The 14812-nt window shown below is 38.2% G+C and overlaps 1 protein-coding gene across 1 annotated transcript in view; it reads left to right on the top strand.

The window, feature by feature from the left end:
• Positions 1-6399: 6399 nt before the first annotated feature.
• LOC135715152 (uncharacterized) overlaps positions 6400-14812 on the top strand; it is an 80367-nt gene continuing 71954 nt past the window's right edge. The window contains exon 1 of the mRNA XM_065238551.1: positions 6400-6465. The gene's annotated coding sequence lies outside the window, so the exon portion shown is untranslated. The remainder of the gene's footprint in view (positions 6466-14812) is intronic.

The following is a 14812-nucleotide window of genomic DNA, read 5'->3' on the forward strand; positions in this document are numbered from 1 at the left end:
CCCTTCCTTTTGCCGTATAAAACTCCTTTCCCGGAAGCTGCTTGTAGTCGGCTTTGACGTAGGTTTCGTCGTCCATTACCACGCAGTCAAACTTCGTCAGCATCGTCGTGTACAGCCTCCGGGATCGCGCTTTGGCCGTCGTATTTTGTTTATCATCGCGATTTGAAGTCACTACCTTCTTGTAAGTCGATAGTCCGGCTCGTTTTTTGGCTCGATGCACGGTTGTAGACGATACACCCAGCTTATTTGCGGCATCTCGGAGAGAGAGGTTAGGGTTTCGCTTGAAACTACCGGCAACTCTCTTTGTCGTCTCAGCGGCTTCTGGTTTTCGATTTCCCCCCGATCCAGACTTCCTGGCTGTCGACAAACGTTCCCCAAACACTTTAATTACATTTGTAACGGTTGATTTGGCAACTTTTAGCGATTTTGCCAACTTTGCGTGCGAGTAGCTCGGATTTTCGCGATGCGCGAGCAAAATTTTGATACGCTGCTCTTCTTGCTTGGACGGCATTTTGACAATTGAAGAGTGAATTCCAAAATCAAAATAGGAGCAACATTCCACACACACACACCTTCAAAATGAGGGGTGTTCAGGATTTTTAAATGCAAAATTGAAAGAAATACGTCAAGTTGATATTGACCAAATTTTGATCGTATCACCCTTTACACGCGTTTTCCCTTGACCAAATTTTGACCGTATCACCCTTTAGGCTGTCTTGCAATGAGCACTCATACATAGGATTTCCAGTGAAAACTAGATGTATGAGTGCTCATTGCAAGACAGCGTATATCACGTGATATACGCTGTAATGTGAACGGGGTATTATTCTCAATAATTGAAAAAAATGAGGCATGTTATTTTTTGAACTCGTATAAAATCAGTTTGAATTTATTCATTTGTTTTTTACTATAATTGGGGATATCTACCGTATGCGTGATAATGTTTGCACCATCGAACAAATAAGGTCCCCGTTCCACTTGTGCATGCCTTGGTTTTCTTTGCATGCACGTAATCTATAGCTCATACCGTAGTAGGCCGTGTATAAAGGAAAATGATTTACTTAGTTTGACAGTTGCACCATGACGAAGTGGCAGCGTATTCGTGACAAAAAGACTGACTTTACGGCACGGAAGACCGTAAAGGAAGATTGCGGGGCAAAGTCGAGGGCAGTTCTCTTCCGGTAAAAGACGTGGCCGACGAGCACAAGAACGTGTATCTGACCAAGCATCCTGCTAGCGTTATGGTGTTTGGATTGGTGGCTTCCGATGGCAAAAAAATGGACCCGGTGTTCATTCCAGAAGGCGACAAGGTCAACACGGAGATCTACATCGGGATTTTAAGTAAGTATGTTCTTCCGTGGATCAAAGAACAGTACGGTCCAAAGCCAAATGTTGTATTTCAACAAGATTAGACTCCGTGCCACACCTCGAACCGCACTCAGAAGTGGTTGCAGGAACATCTTCCGTTCTGGGCGAAGCATATGTGTCATGAAGGTCAAGGTCTGTTCTAAACGCCACCCGAGTACAGCAAGCCTCAGACAAACATTGACCCGTACCTGGAGAGAAATGGATCCAGACTATGTACATTATTAGAACCTGCCGTGCATTCCGGAAGCGTGTGGAGGCGGTAATTGCAGCAAGTGGAAACTCGATAGATGATTAACATAGTTTAATACTCTGAGAAACTAAAAAAAAATGCACCATTGAGCAATGTCACAATAAAAAAACTCTCAAAAATTTCGTTTTCTAGTTTTCTTATTTATTCAAAGGGGGGATCCCTTTGAATAAATAAAAAAAACTCGAAAACGAAATTTCTGAGAATTTTTTAAATTTTGACATTGTTCAATGGTGCACACATTATCACGCATACGGTATATTATTAGAACAGATACATACAACAATTGTTCATTTAAACATTCGGCTTAAAGAGCGTTAAAAGTCTTTCTTATGTGACTTCCATGAGAACTTTAAAATATCTAAACTAGCAACACTGCCAGCTAGAAGGTGTAGCTTATTGTGCGCGAAAAACAAGCCTGGAAGTGGTTTACATTCATCCGCGATAATCCCGAAACTAGTTCCAACGCCTTCCGGAGTGACCGCTGTTCAGATAAGTCGAAGTAAATGTTCTGACGGCAACCTTGGTACTGTACACATCATCCGCCATTGTAAACCGACGTTAAGATATCTGGTGCTTACTCTCTCTGTCACGCACATACACAATGTCGACCAAGCGCACTCCACCTGTCAGTATCAAAGCAAACAACGTTACAAAGCGTCCGAGAACAACCGATGAAGATGCAAATGCTAATGGAGATCCGATAACACTGGACACCGCAGTAAGAATGCTGATGAAACAGTTCACCGAGACAAAGACGTTGATTGTTGAAATGCGCAACGAGATAAACATCAAGATCGATGCTGTACACTGGGGATCCCGTATCTCAAAAGTGAGGATCTCCTAGCGCATTTTAATGCTGTGTGTAAGCAGCTTGGAATGGACGAGCGAAAGCGGCCTTCGGTCGACATCAGGCGTCTCAAAACCGGAGCGTTGAACGATGGTGACAATAGTTTGGCGTTGGTGCAGTTTGCACTGACTCTGGAAACATTAATTTTTATTTTTTTTCTTTATTATAGAGATTTTTAGCCATATGGCTAGTTCATCTCTTGACTCCGGAAACATGATCTTCAGCTGAGTCATCTTGGAATCGAGCGAAAATACGGACTGAACAGCTCGACATTCGAGCAAAGAATGATCTATATTTTCAACGCTCTCATTGAGTCTTCTACCTTTCCTGCGTGGTGGAAGCAAGCGAAAGTACTGCCATTCCAAATCTCAAGCCTATCAGCATCTTGTGTGCGATGTCGAAGGTTTTTGAAAAACTTTTGAAGCAACAAATGTTGGTGTGCATTTCTGAGAACCATCTATTATCGGATTGTCAAGCTGGGTTTCGCAGAGGACATAGCATCAAAACTGCGACGTTACGTGTTAACGATGATTTGGCGACCACAATCGACAAGAAAGGATCCGCCATATTGCTCCTGTTGGATTTTTCCAAGGCGTTCGATACAATCCCGCATCGGAAACGAAGTTCAATTCTCGACGATTCTTACTTATTTGGAAGAACTCAAACTGTCTTTTGTGGCAATCAATGTTCTGAGATTGGCGAGGTAACATCTGGCGTACCACAAGAGTCGGTGATCGGCCTTTTGTTGTTTTGCTGCTACATTAACGATCTCCCAACGGTGCTAAGATTGTACTCAATTCAAATCTATGCTGACCAGGACCTCACAAAGTCACTTTCAATCGAAAATCGCCAAGTGACGATGAAGCTGTCAACCATCACTTTCAATTGAAAGTCATTCTGTCTTCTCTTCGAGCAGGTACCCGTCAACATCAACATAACCACTTTCGATCAATTTGCATGCTGTTTGTTTTGGCTTGACTCGTGTTCAGTGTTTTTTTTTGAATCGGGGTGACGTCTAGAGATCGAAAATTGATATGCGACGCCATTTTGAAATCCAAGATGGTGGCGTCCAGTTTAAGAAAAAGTGGGAAATGCTGTCAAATACCTATCAATAAAGGTATTTTTGGAATCGGTATGATGTCTAAAAGATGAAAATCGATATCCGACGCCATTTTGAAATCGCAGATGGCGGCTTCCGATTTACGAAAAAGTGGAAATACACATCAATATTGGTATTTTTGTAATCGGTATGAAGGCTACAGATCGAAAATTGATATGCGACGTCATTTTGAAATCCAACATGGCGGCTTCCGATTTCAGAACAAGTGGGAAATATTGTCAAATACCCATCAATTTAGGTATTTTTGGAATCGGGGTGGCCTCTAGAGGCCGGAAATTGATATCCGACGCCATTTTGACATTCAATATGGCGGTTTCCTATTTCAGAAAAAAATGGGAAATGCTGTTGCCGTCCCATCAATATGGGTGACGTCTGGAGATTGGAAATCAATATTAGACGCCATTTTGAAATCCATGATGGTGGCTTCAGGTTTGAGAAAAAGTTGTAAATTCTATCAAATACCCATACAAACGGTTTTTTTTTAGAATCAGGGTAACGTGTAGAAGCCAGAAATCTATATCCGACGCCATTTTGTAATCCAAGATGGTGGCATCCGATTTGCGGAAAAGTGTCAAATACCCAGAAAATATGGTTATTTTCAGAATGGGGATGAGACGTAGATGCCGAAAATTGATGTCACGCCGTCTTTAAATCCAATATGGCGGCTTTGGTTCAGAAAAACTGTGAAATACTGTCAAATACCGATCAATGTGGGTTTTATGGATTCGGGCTGGCATCTAGAAGCCAGAAATCGATGTCCGACACCATCTTGAAATTCAAGATGGTGGCTTCCGATTTCAGAAGAGGTGTCAAAAAGCCTACAAATGGCATCGGATATCGATTTTTGGCATCTACACGTTGTCTACAGTCCGAAAATTCCCATATAGTAGGGTATTTTAAACTTTCTGAACCCTGATGGCCGCCATTTTGGATTTCAAAATGGCATCGAATATCGAAAGGCTCGGAATACTTCTGAAAAGTTCAAAGGCTACTTCAGTCAACTTCTATAAAGTTCAAAGAAGTTCCAAGGCAAGTTTCGAGGGTGCTTCATAGATGAATCGATAACAGTTTAGGCAAGTTTTAAGGCATGTTCAAACCATCCCTGTAGTTCCCTCAGTACTTCAATTAAGTTGCTTCGATACTTCAGATATTCCCTTGGCAGTTTTTTGGGAACCTCCCGGTGGAATGGTCGAACGTATGTTTTCTATTGCTGCTTTTGAAGTTTCTGTTGCAATTTTTCAAATAACAGTTGCTTTTTTTTGGGTTTTTTTCCTGTGATAAAAATGTATTCTATTGCAACTTATTATTTTTCAATTGCTTCTTTCAACTAGCGTATTGCTCACATTTAATATTTTATTGCTCCTGAGCAAGCAGGTTTATTGGTAATCACGCATTAAACTATCGGAGTTGTCCTTTATTTTAGTGAGCGTTTGAAGTTTTTTAGATAAGGCTTCCTTAGAGATTTAGCTCATAGGAGTTTGGAATACAAATTGGACAAAATACAATTTTTAAGATCTTCTTTAAAATTAAAAAAGCAGCATGGAACTCGTTTCCATCTTGAGTAAACCATAAAGATCGAGAGTAAGAGTAATTAAAAATGAAAGCACTGAGTTCAAAAAGCAATATTATAATATAAACAGCACGGCAACCAAAACATGCCACATCATGACGCGTGACCTTACGTGAAATTGGAACGTTGCAGCTGTTTGTTGGAATGCTTGCTTCATAACATCAATTTAAAACGGCAGCAGCATGCATCTTTATGCTTTTCCCTTTCCATAATACATGTAGATCAAGACCCTCCGGAGGAAATGTAGACAGCAGATATTGGAAGAGACAACCCATCAGTCCGAGCAGCAGCATCCAAGCCTTCGGAACGACAGCTGTTCGGTTCAATGCAGGCGTGCAATTTTCCTATCTATGTACTTATATTGATACAAATTGTATGCAATTATTGGAAGGGCTGTCGGAAGAATGTTGAAACAAAGTAGCGATGATTTTTTAGTGAAATCTGTCGCTTTTGAAATATGGAACTTGTTACCTTCGGAAAATGACAAATTTTCATAAAAAATGAGACGATGCTTGATGATCCGAGAGGAGAATGCATGGCATAACCTTTCAAATCGTAGCAATGTTGTCTGCCTTGATAGGATAAGAAAATTCCCCAATTCAAAGGCAATCCCAACCGAAATTGCTTGAACTTTGAGTGAAACTTAAAGTGTTGCCAGACTGGAATAAAGCGAAATTCTATCGCCTGAAAAGAAAATCACAACCACGGCTGTCAAGCAACAACAGAATCATAAACGAAAGCAATCGGCGCCGGCTGTGGTGGTGGTGGTGCTTGAACCAGTCGCACATCTGTCTCTAAAGCATACAATTTCACTACCCCATCCAGGCTGCAATCACACCGCAACTCTCAGCTCAGCCCAGCTGCTGCTCTTGTTCTCGGCCTACCCTACTTTTATAGTTGTATGGGCTGGTTTGCTTTTTCGCCTTACTGGCTTTTTTCCCCCTGTAAGTACGAGGGCTGAACCCCTGATTTCCATTTGCCGTACAACCGTTTGTAAGTCTCGCGCGCACACATCCTTTTAATGAAAAAAAAAGGTTGAAATGTGTGCTAGTCATAAATCGTGGCACCTCCCTTCTTTTGGTTTTGATTTTGCTATTGTTGTGCGTTCAGATTCGAGTTGATTCGGAAGCGTAATATATGTGAGAGATTTTTCGAATGTATTAGAATCGGTAAATTTAAGTCTCCAGCAGGGACGCATTTACGGTTGAAAGTTGCCCTACTAACCAAATCATTTTCGTTTGCTCCACAGGTTCTCTGGATGTTGGATCTGATGCTGGCGGAATAAACTCAACAAATCTCTATTTTCAAAGGTAAGATAATCCAACGAACCTGGCTCCAGCTCTGCAGGCAACTTCTTTTCAACGAGACGGCAGTTGATTCTGACTTTTTACTGCACCACACAACAGTTGTACATTAAATATTGTTGTCGGTACTGATTCTATCTTTAGACATGATGGCACCGTTCGCCCTCGTATAGGAAGCAGACGACGATGGTGGTTGTTAGAATTCTTAAATCAACTCGCATATCCACTTTCACGCGCTCGGTGTATCCTTATGCGTTCTCCGTATCGTTTGTCGTTGGCATCAGAAGCTTATCGGATTATTTCATTCTTAGCGTAGTCTTTGCAGTATGTGCTCTTTCGTACTGCGTCTGTACCGTGGCTATGTGCAGATTGTAAATTTTCCGATAAACTTTTAGAAAGCAATCACACAATGCTTCTTTTAAGGTAAACCTGCAATGTCATAATCATGCCCCGCATTTTCACCGCTTTTCCGACCCCTGGATTCTGAAAACACGTGTTACGAAGCTAACAATGTGCTGAGAGCACTGCTATACTAGGGCATGAGGGTGGTTCAAACTTCCCATTTCACTCCACACACAGAGTGCAATCGAATCCCAAAACAGGTCCTAGTCATCCTTCTTCAATTAAAGCCAATTTGATTCACACAGCGGACAGCTTGGACCACCCTATCGGACGCGGTATTTTCGGTCGTTTTTACTACGTTGAACAACATTGCGAATACTGCCAAACAGTTGTTGTTGTTATTGTTATGGGGGCTATGTTTCAGCCGGTACGAGACGTAAATTTGTTTGATGTAGGGAGTTTCGGGTGTAAGTTACACTCGTGTGCGTTGTGTACCCAATGCAACAATTTCCATGCTTGGATGTTTGTCACTGATTGTTTAGGAGATTTTTGAAGTTTGTTTTTCTGGCATAGCTATGTTTTGGCACTGTTGGCTGAGAAAGTTTTCCGAGTCGTAAAGTATGAGGTTTCACTCTTGTTTACATTTTGGGTTAACTCCAATGTTGTAAAGCAATGTAATTGGGAGGAAACAAGTTGCATTCCCAAAGGATAAAGTTTTGCCCCACTTATGAAAACTTGGATACGGATTTTATATTTTTCATCCTGCCTTTGATGAGCTTTTGCCTGCTCTGAACTTAGTGTACTGTGAAGCATTTTCATCGTTATTAATTGTGAACTTTATGTGACAATAATGAGACTATCTGAGCTCCATAATCATCCATCATTGCCATATCAGGGTTTAATTGCCCTTTGATAAAATGAATTTAATCGTATAGGAAGGAAGTCTCAGCTTTCTAACCACGCACAGTGAGGGAAAAAGGAACCCAACATCCAACGTAATCAAAGATTGCTGCATTGGAGCCCTGAAAAAGAGCTTTTCTTAAGTAAACAAAATGTGGAGATTCGAATTGTGATGGTTTCATATTGTGCAGACCTGGTGTACAATGCTAGGCATAAATACGATAGGCATAATGGATGGTTGGCATAATGCACGTTACCCGGTTCCAGGAGATTTGCAAAAGCAGAGCAAAATAATATCTAATGTTACCATCAATATAAGTTGTGTGCTATATCCTGTTAACAGCTTTTTGTGCAATTAGAGCATAATTTGCAATTGGGATGATGTTTTGAAAACTAAATTAAATTTTAAAAATAACACAAAAATAACAGATTGTGTTATTATAACAAAATGAGATGGTACAATTTTTTTCTTGATTTGTTTTCTGTACTGAGTATTTTCTACCTATCGACACATCAAATCATAGACCGGAGACCAACGGCTTTACTTCCCATCCGAAGGAAAGCATGATCAGAGATTAAATGCCTAAGAAAATTCCAACGGCTCCGACTGGGATTAAACCCAGGCCTTTTTGAGTGAGATGCAGTCACGCATACCACTGAGTTATTACTATGTTATTACTTTATGTCAACTCAACCAAATATGCCCACCCAAGCAACACCATTTGTTTCTCAGCGAGTAACAACAACCTTAGTGTGACTAATAGACGGTCTAAATTATGGACAACGCACCACATATAAAACTTCATTGTACCTTAAAAAGCGCAGAAGGTGGAGTCTCTTTGCAACTTATGTTTGTGGCATAAGGTGTTGCAAGTAAGGTGCATGTAACATGATATTTGAATGACACAAGTTGTAAATGAGGTTTTAACTGACTTAACTGCAATGTTTCACTGAAATATTTAAAACAATACTGTGATGTTTTCGAATACATGTAAATGACATTCAAGTTAACCACATAAATGTATTGGATATTTTTGTGAGGTGATGCGGAAAAAGCATTCTGATGATTTTATTTAGACTGCAAAATCAGAGATGACAATCGTGGAAAAAGTCATTTGAATAAAAGTATGAAATTAATTACTTTAAAATATTGATAACTAGTCCGTTTTTTCAAACGCATCTAGTTTTATGGTGAAATTACACATTTTGCTTCGATTAAATATATACGCCTTCAAAAACTTATAAATTGATCCCACAAATGTGCAGCTTAAAAATATGTCGAAATAAAAAATGATCTCTAAAATAAAATATTTATATTCAAACTATTGGAAAACATTACAGCTGTAATAAGTATTTCATGTATTTATGTTAATAGGGTGTGAAAAATTAATAAATTGAAAAATAAGTTTATTATGTTTATTTCTGGTGGATTACATATGGCTGCCAGTCTTACCAACAGCATTCTGATTGTGTACATTGCGGGTCAACATGTTCAGTACAACCATATTTATTTTTATGTGCGGTTGTGTTTGCAAATTTGATTAATTTTTGGTTTCATTCCAACCGAATTAAACTAGCATGATGATGAGTTCTTAAAACTCAAAATTATGTTTAAAAAAAAAAGTAATAATCAATGGGATGGTCAGTGGTCACTCTAAATAATGTACCCAGGCACTTTTCGGCTCTCTGGGCAGCGCTCTGTTGTGAGCCGATCACCGACAAGATATTCTGACAAGCTGGTAGATGCCACACTCCGTCACATCAGTGGGCAACTAAAACACACCTACCAGACTCCTATTTCGTGAAGTGTCCGACCCGTAGCCGCAAACCTAAATTCTAATCAGCATAGTTAATTTAAAATAAATACTTTACAAGTAACAATCAATCAAGGCCTAATAAGTGATCAGCTTTTTTTTTAACCAAATATGCGTTTTTAATGCAGTACCGATAGGCCCTATTAATTTAAATTTTTTACCTGACAGAAAGTTTATTGAACTAATTTGAAGAAGTATTTTATGCATATATATAAATCTAAACATATTTTTTTTAATTAAATAAATGGTTTAAATTTTTATCAATTTCAAAAATCAATCAATCAATAAGTAAATAAATAAGTGAAATAAAAACAAATTAAAATAGCCTGTAAACCAATTGGAATTAATTACTTTAACTTGCAAACCCCCACTGTCTATTACTGAAAAATGCTAAAACTTTCATAATTTCGTCATTTTTTAACAGAATATTTTTATCTATACATTGCAATAGAACCGCAAACTTCTCAAGTTTTGATGAGCATTGCAGAATTTAAAAAAAATCTTTTGACTCTGAAAATATTATGAACTGAAATAGTGTAAATTTTTGACATTAGGGGTTTAAAAATCAAACGAACTGGAACGGTTCGATTTTTTTTTCGGTGCGTTTTGATTTTTCTAATAGAAAGCCATCCACAAATTATGTAAGGGTTTTTGAATGATCATTAAATCCCCCTCCCGTCCTTTTCAGACTCTTAAAAATTTCTTGCCCCGAACGTCGTTCTCAGATTTTATAATTTTCAGAAGATCGTTAGATATCGATTTGGGTAAATTTGTACATGCATTTGCGCATTTAATGTATTTGGCGGAGTGTTGGCATTAAATCGCTTTAGATAAAATTATGTTTTGCACCTACTAAATTTTATGAATGAAAATGCCCCCCCCCCTCGTTCCGTTACTTAATTTGTGGATGCTCCCAAATGTTGTAAAAGATATAAATAATCCAAGAAAATCATTTTTTCCAAAGCTTTCATAGAAAATTATCATGTAGCAATATATGTTTTCAATCTCATCGAAGAAAGTTGGACTCCCAATAAAACTGAAAGGTTGATTTTCTGCGGCTTTTGAGTCCATCTTTGTGCAATGATGCCTGAAAAAAAAAAAAATGTATTTAGCCGTCAATATTCTCTAAAAAAAATGAGAAAACTTGAGCGGCTACGGATTCCGAAGACGGTCGTTGGAGATCAGTTGTGGGACTCGTATGACTCCCGGAAACAAGAAACAATAATTCCACTCAAAATAAATAGGGTTACCCAAGTTACAATTTTGGTTTTATGAGGGTTCTGTAGACCATGATTTAGACTTGTAGCATGCTTTAAAACCACTATAAAACTTGCAATGTTACTTGAGTTAACTACCCCATTTCCGGCCTATTAAGCACAACCCGCAATTAGTCTTTCTTAATCTAGCGCAGTTTAGCACCAAACGGAATGTTATTATTACTGATGGCTTTCAAATTTATTTACCTTTCCGTATGTACTTTAAGATTTGATAAAGAGAAACCAATCGTTGAGATATTGTCAATAGTCTAACACTGCTCCTTAACGCCAAACTCGGCCTACGGATTCTAAACTCAGCCTAACGCATTGAAACTCCATTGAAACACCAATGAATTCACTTCGGCCTATCGGATGAAGATAAAACATGATTCGGTCGGTGCGCCTCTTTTGTTTTTGGGAATAATGGGTGCAAACCTTCATATCACGCGTTCTCATTGACTTCGTTCGGTAGCTTATTAACTAAAGTATACACACTTAGAAATACCTAATTTTACACGTGACGGAATCTATCTTTCACATGAAGGATGAGACATAAACAAGCATGTCATGTAAAATTAAATGCTCCGAAACTGAAAAGTTCGTTACTCAACGAAAAGTACGTTTGATTGAGCTGAATGTTGCGTCTATTATGACTCAATTTTATGTCAAAATTGACGCTCGTATATGTCAGTCTCAGAGCACCTAAATTTACATGAATTTTTCTAAGTGTGTAGTACCAAATGCATAATTGACTTATTAACTCTGAAATCATGGATTTATTTGAAGTTTCCTGCTCGATAGGCCCAAAATGGGCGATTAGGCCGAAGTAGTTCTCTACCCTTTATCAGCTAGCTGCTGCGTATCATCAATTTCTCGTCAATACATAAATCCTTACTTTTTGACCCCTTGGTCGATCACAATATTACTATCCAATTATTAGTGAATGGGATCGATATTTCAACGCTTAGAGTTCATACTTCAAAACCTAAGGATTCAAACTCCCGTTTATTGGGTGAGAATTAAAGCGATTTCACTACGTCGATTACGCAAACCGTTAGACTTCTTTTCATAATCATCTAGTCATCTTTCACTGATCTTTTAAAAAAATTGCTTATAATTATAAAGCAAAGATTTCTATCGAAATTTTGACAAAATACAAATCAAAGCCTTCACCTGAGCAACATTACACCATAAGAAAATAGAGTCAACCAAAATGGAGAACTTAATATAGTCCTTTAATGTCCTGCACCGATAACACATCAAAACGCCCTCTCATAGCCATTAACAAGTGTAACATTCTGAATTGATTTAATTTTTTAATGTTTGGAATATTTGTGAACATTCTCCATTATAGCAACATAATTTCGGCCGGTAGTGTACGTTTCATCCAGATATAATCCAGCTCACTGCACTGTTGCAAACATGTCAAATAGTACGTTACAATAATGTAGCTATTTTTCAAGACATCATGAAAAGTTTACAACGAGTATTTTTTACGTTGCAGATGAGTGGATATTAAAATTAATGATTCATATTGAACTGCAACAACACCGCAACGATTTGTCAACATAACTGCACCATTACGTATTTTGGATGGTATGCATGTTGCAGTTATGTTGAAAATAAGTAGCAAATGCGTAGTTTTGAACAATCATAGAATTTGTTAAGTATGTGCGTGCTTTAAACGTCACTTGTCAGTAGCAATGTGACATCGAGTGGTAGCGACATCGGTGCAGCTCCTCCGCCAGCAGTCATCAGGTTTCGGCATTATAAGCCACTAGTTCTGGCATTCCACCCGCTATTTGGTGCCGTTTGCAGTTCGCCAGCAGTTCCGGCAAATACGAGCTCCGTCTCTAACGGATCCTCAACGGCCACATCGCCGTTCGGCGGTATTAACATATTTGCTACCCCCAGCTCATGCAACAACCAATCCATCGTCACCTCGGGCTTCTCACCGTTCTATTTAGCCCTTTGGAACACCCGGTTGGTTGAGAGACTACGGCCACGCCAGCCGCTGTTGGCATCGTCTTTAGTCACCATCGTCCCCCGCCATCGTGGTCTTTCATTTCATATTCAGATGTAAGCACATGCATTACGATTTCTCCGCTTTTGCCAATGTTGTCCAAAAATATTTTACAACATCAAAGTGACAAGACATATTTGAGCCATGGTAGATACTAGATGGTTACAACAAACCTTTACAGTGACAACTTGATTCAGTTGGTTGCAAAACGAAGTTTGAAAACTTATAGATTCATACGCTTAATTGGAACAAGATTGCAAATAGGTTCTTCAACACATCTTGGTTCGTCAACTTTTTAGTAACATTTCGAAACAGTTGCTCAATAGGTACAAAAAAACATATATTTCACACTCTGTTGCACCAAAGTTTCAAGACACATAATGTTTTATGGAACTTTCATTCAACAAACACAACACAAGTTAGATTTATTGCTCAAGTGTTTCATACAATATCACGTAGCATATAACTTCATACACATTTGTGTGTAACATGTTTGCTCCTCCCATTTGAGGCATGATTTGACAAGTCATCCAAGCAGTACATTGAAACAGTTGAGTTTCATTATTGTGACCTAAAGTAAATGAAGCAACAAAGTTGAAACTTTGTCGTATCAAGATGTATTTCCTGTACCATTAAAGGGATTTCTAGGCAACTTAAAAAAAAAAAACAAATAAAATAATTGAGATGTTTTCTGTGTTGCTTGGGATGACAATCCACCCAAGATACATTGCAAGCTTTATAGAGGTTTTATAGTATTCTAAAAATCTAAATCATAGTCTACATAACCCCCATAAAACCAAAATTGTTACATGGGCGTACCATAATTGAATAGGTTATCTGTTGTCCATCATCTGTTCACATTCAAAGGTATAATTCTAGCGTTCAGAATAACTCTGACCTAAGTGCGATGATCGATCTTCTCATTTGTTAATAACTCGGCTAGCTAATACAACCTTTCACTACACTGTATTTTGATAATTTTGGAAAATTGTATCACTGAACTTTGATTATGCGAGGAGAAAATGAAGAAAATTGATGATGAAGAATGAAATGAAGAAAATCGATCAACGCAGTTAGGCCCTTATGATGCTGAACGCTAGAATTGTTGTGTGATAAAATTAATTTTAACTCATACACGCAAACCAAAATCTATTACAATGAATGTTAGTTCCGTTTCCTATCATCTTCTGTTCATGAACATCGGAACGAATGTTAGAAGTTGATCATGCAGGCGATGTAATGGTTTAGACTAGTTTTTCTCTATTGACTTAAGGTGTCTCTAAAAAAAAACTATTTTTATGCTTAAAATTTCTCTGCAAAGATGTCTTGAGATAACTTTTTGAACTTTTGAAGGTGTAATTTTTGCTGCGCAGAACTTTTCAATACCTTTTGTCGATCAATAGTTATTGAATTTTCACGCTGAGTACCCTCCGTTTTTGTAAACTTCTCTTTCTTCTGAGTAGTTAGTTTTTTTTTTATTATTAAAACTACAAAGGACGTAGGACTACTAATAAATCTTATTTGTGCAGAAGCTTGTGTAGGAATAGGAATTTGAGCGGGGTTCTCTCCAGTGCTGATATTTGTCATTGTCATTGACAAACTTTCGCGCGACATTGTCAAAAATTGATCGTTACATGGTCCCTGACAGACTACACACTAAGATTTTGTTTCCGTGTTCGGTTAATTTTACCGAAATCAGAACAGCTGAACGTTCGGTAAAATTTTGGCCTCCATTTTAAAGGCTATTGAATTTGAAAATAATATCAAAACATGTTTGGAGTTTTAGTTTCAAAGTTGCTGAAAAGCAATTGCATTGAATTGCATACATTTTTCCGAAAAGTTCAGCTGTTCAGATTTCGGTAAAAATTACCGAAGCTGGCGATAATTTCTAAGTGTGTAAATCCTCAAAAAAAAAAAAAGCCTTCGTGTTAAAATTTATTGATTTCTCCTTGAATATTTTCCCTGAAAGCTAATAAAAATATCAAGTAGAATGGTATATAGCCGAATTTTTCATTGTA

The sequence above is a fragment of the Ochlerotatus camptorhynchus genome, unplaced genomic scaffold (assembly GCF_037179485.1).
Source record: "Ochlerotatus camptorhynchus isolate MF236.1 unplaced genomic scaffold, CSIRO-AGI_Acam_v1.1 ptg000824l, whole genome shotgun sequence".
NCBI classification, from domain to species: domain Eukaryota; kingdom Metazoa; phylum Arthropoda; class Insecta; order Diptera; family Culicidae; genus Ochlerotatus; species Ochlerotatus camptorhynchus.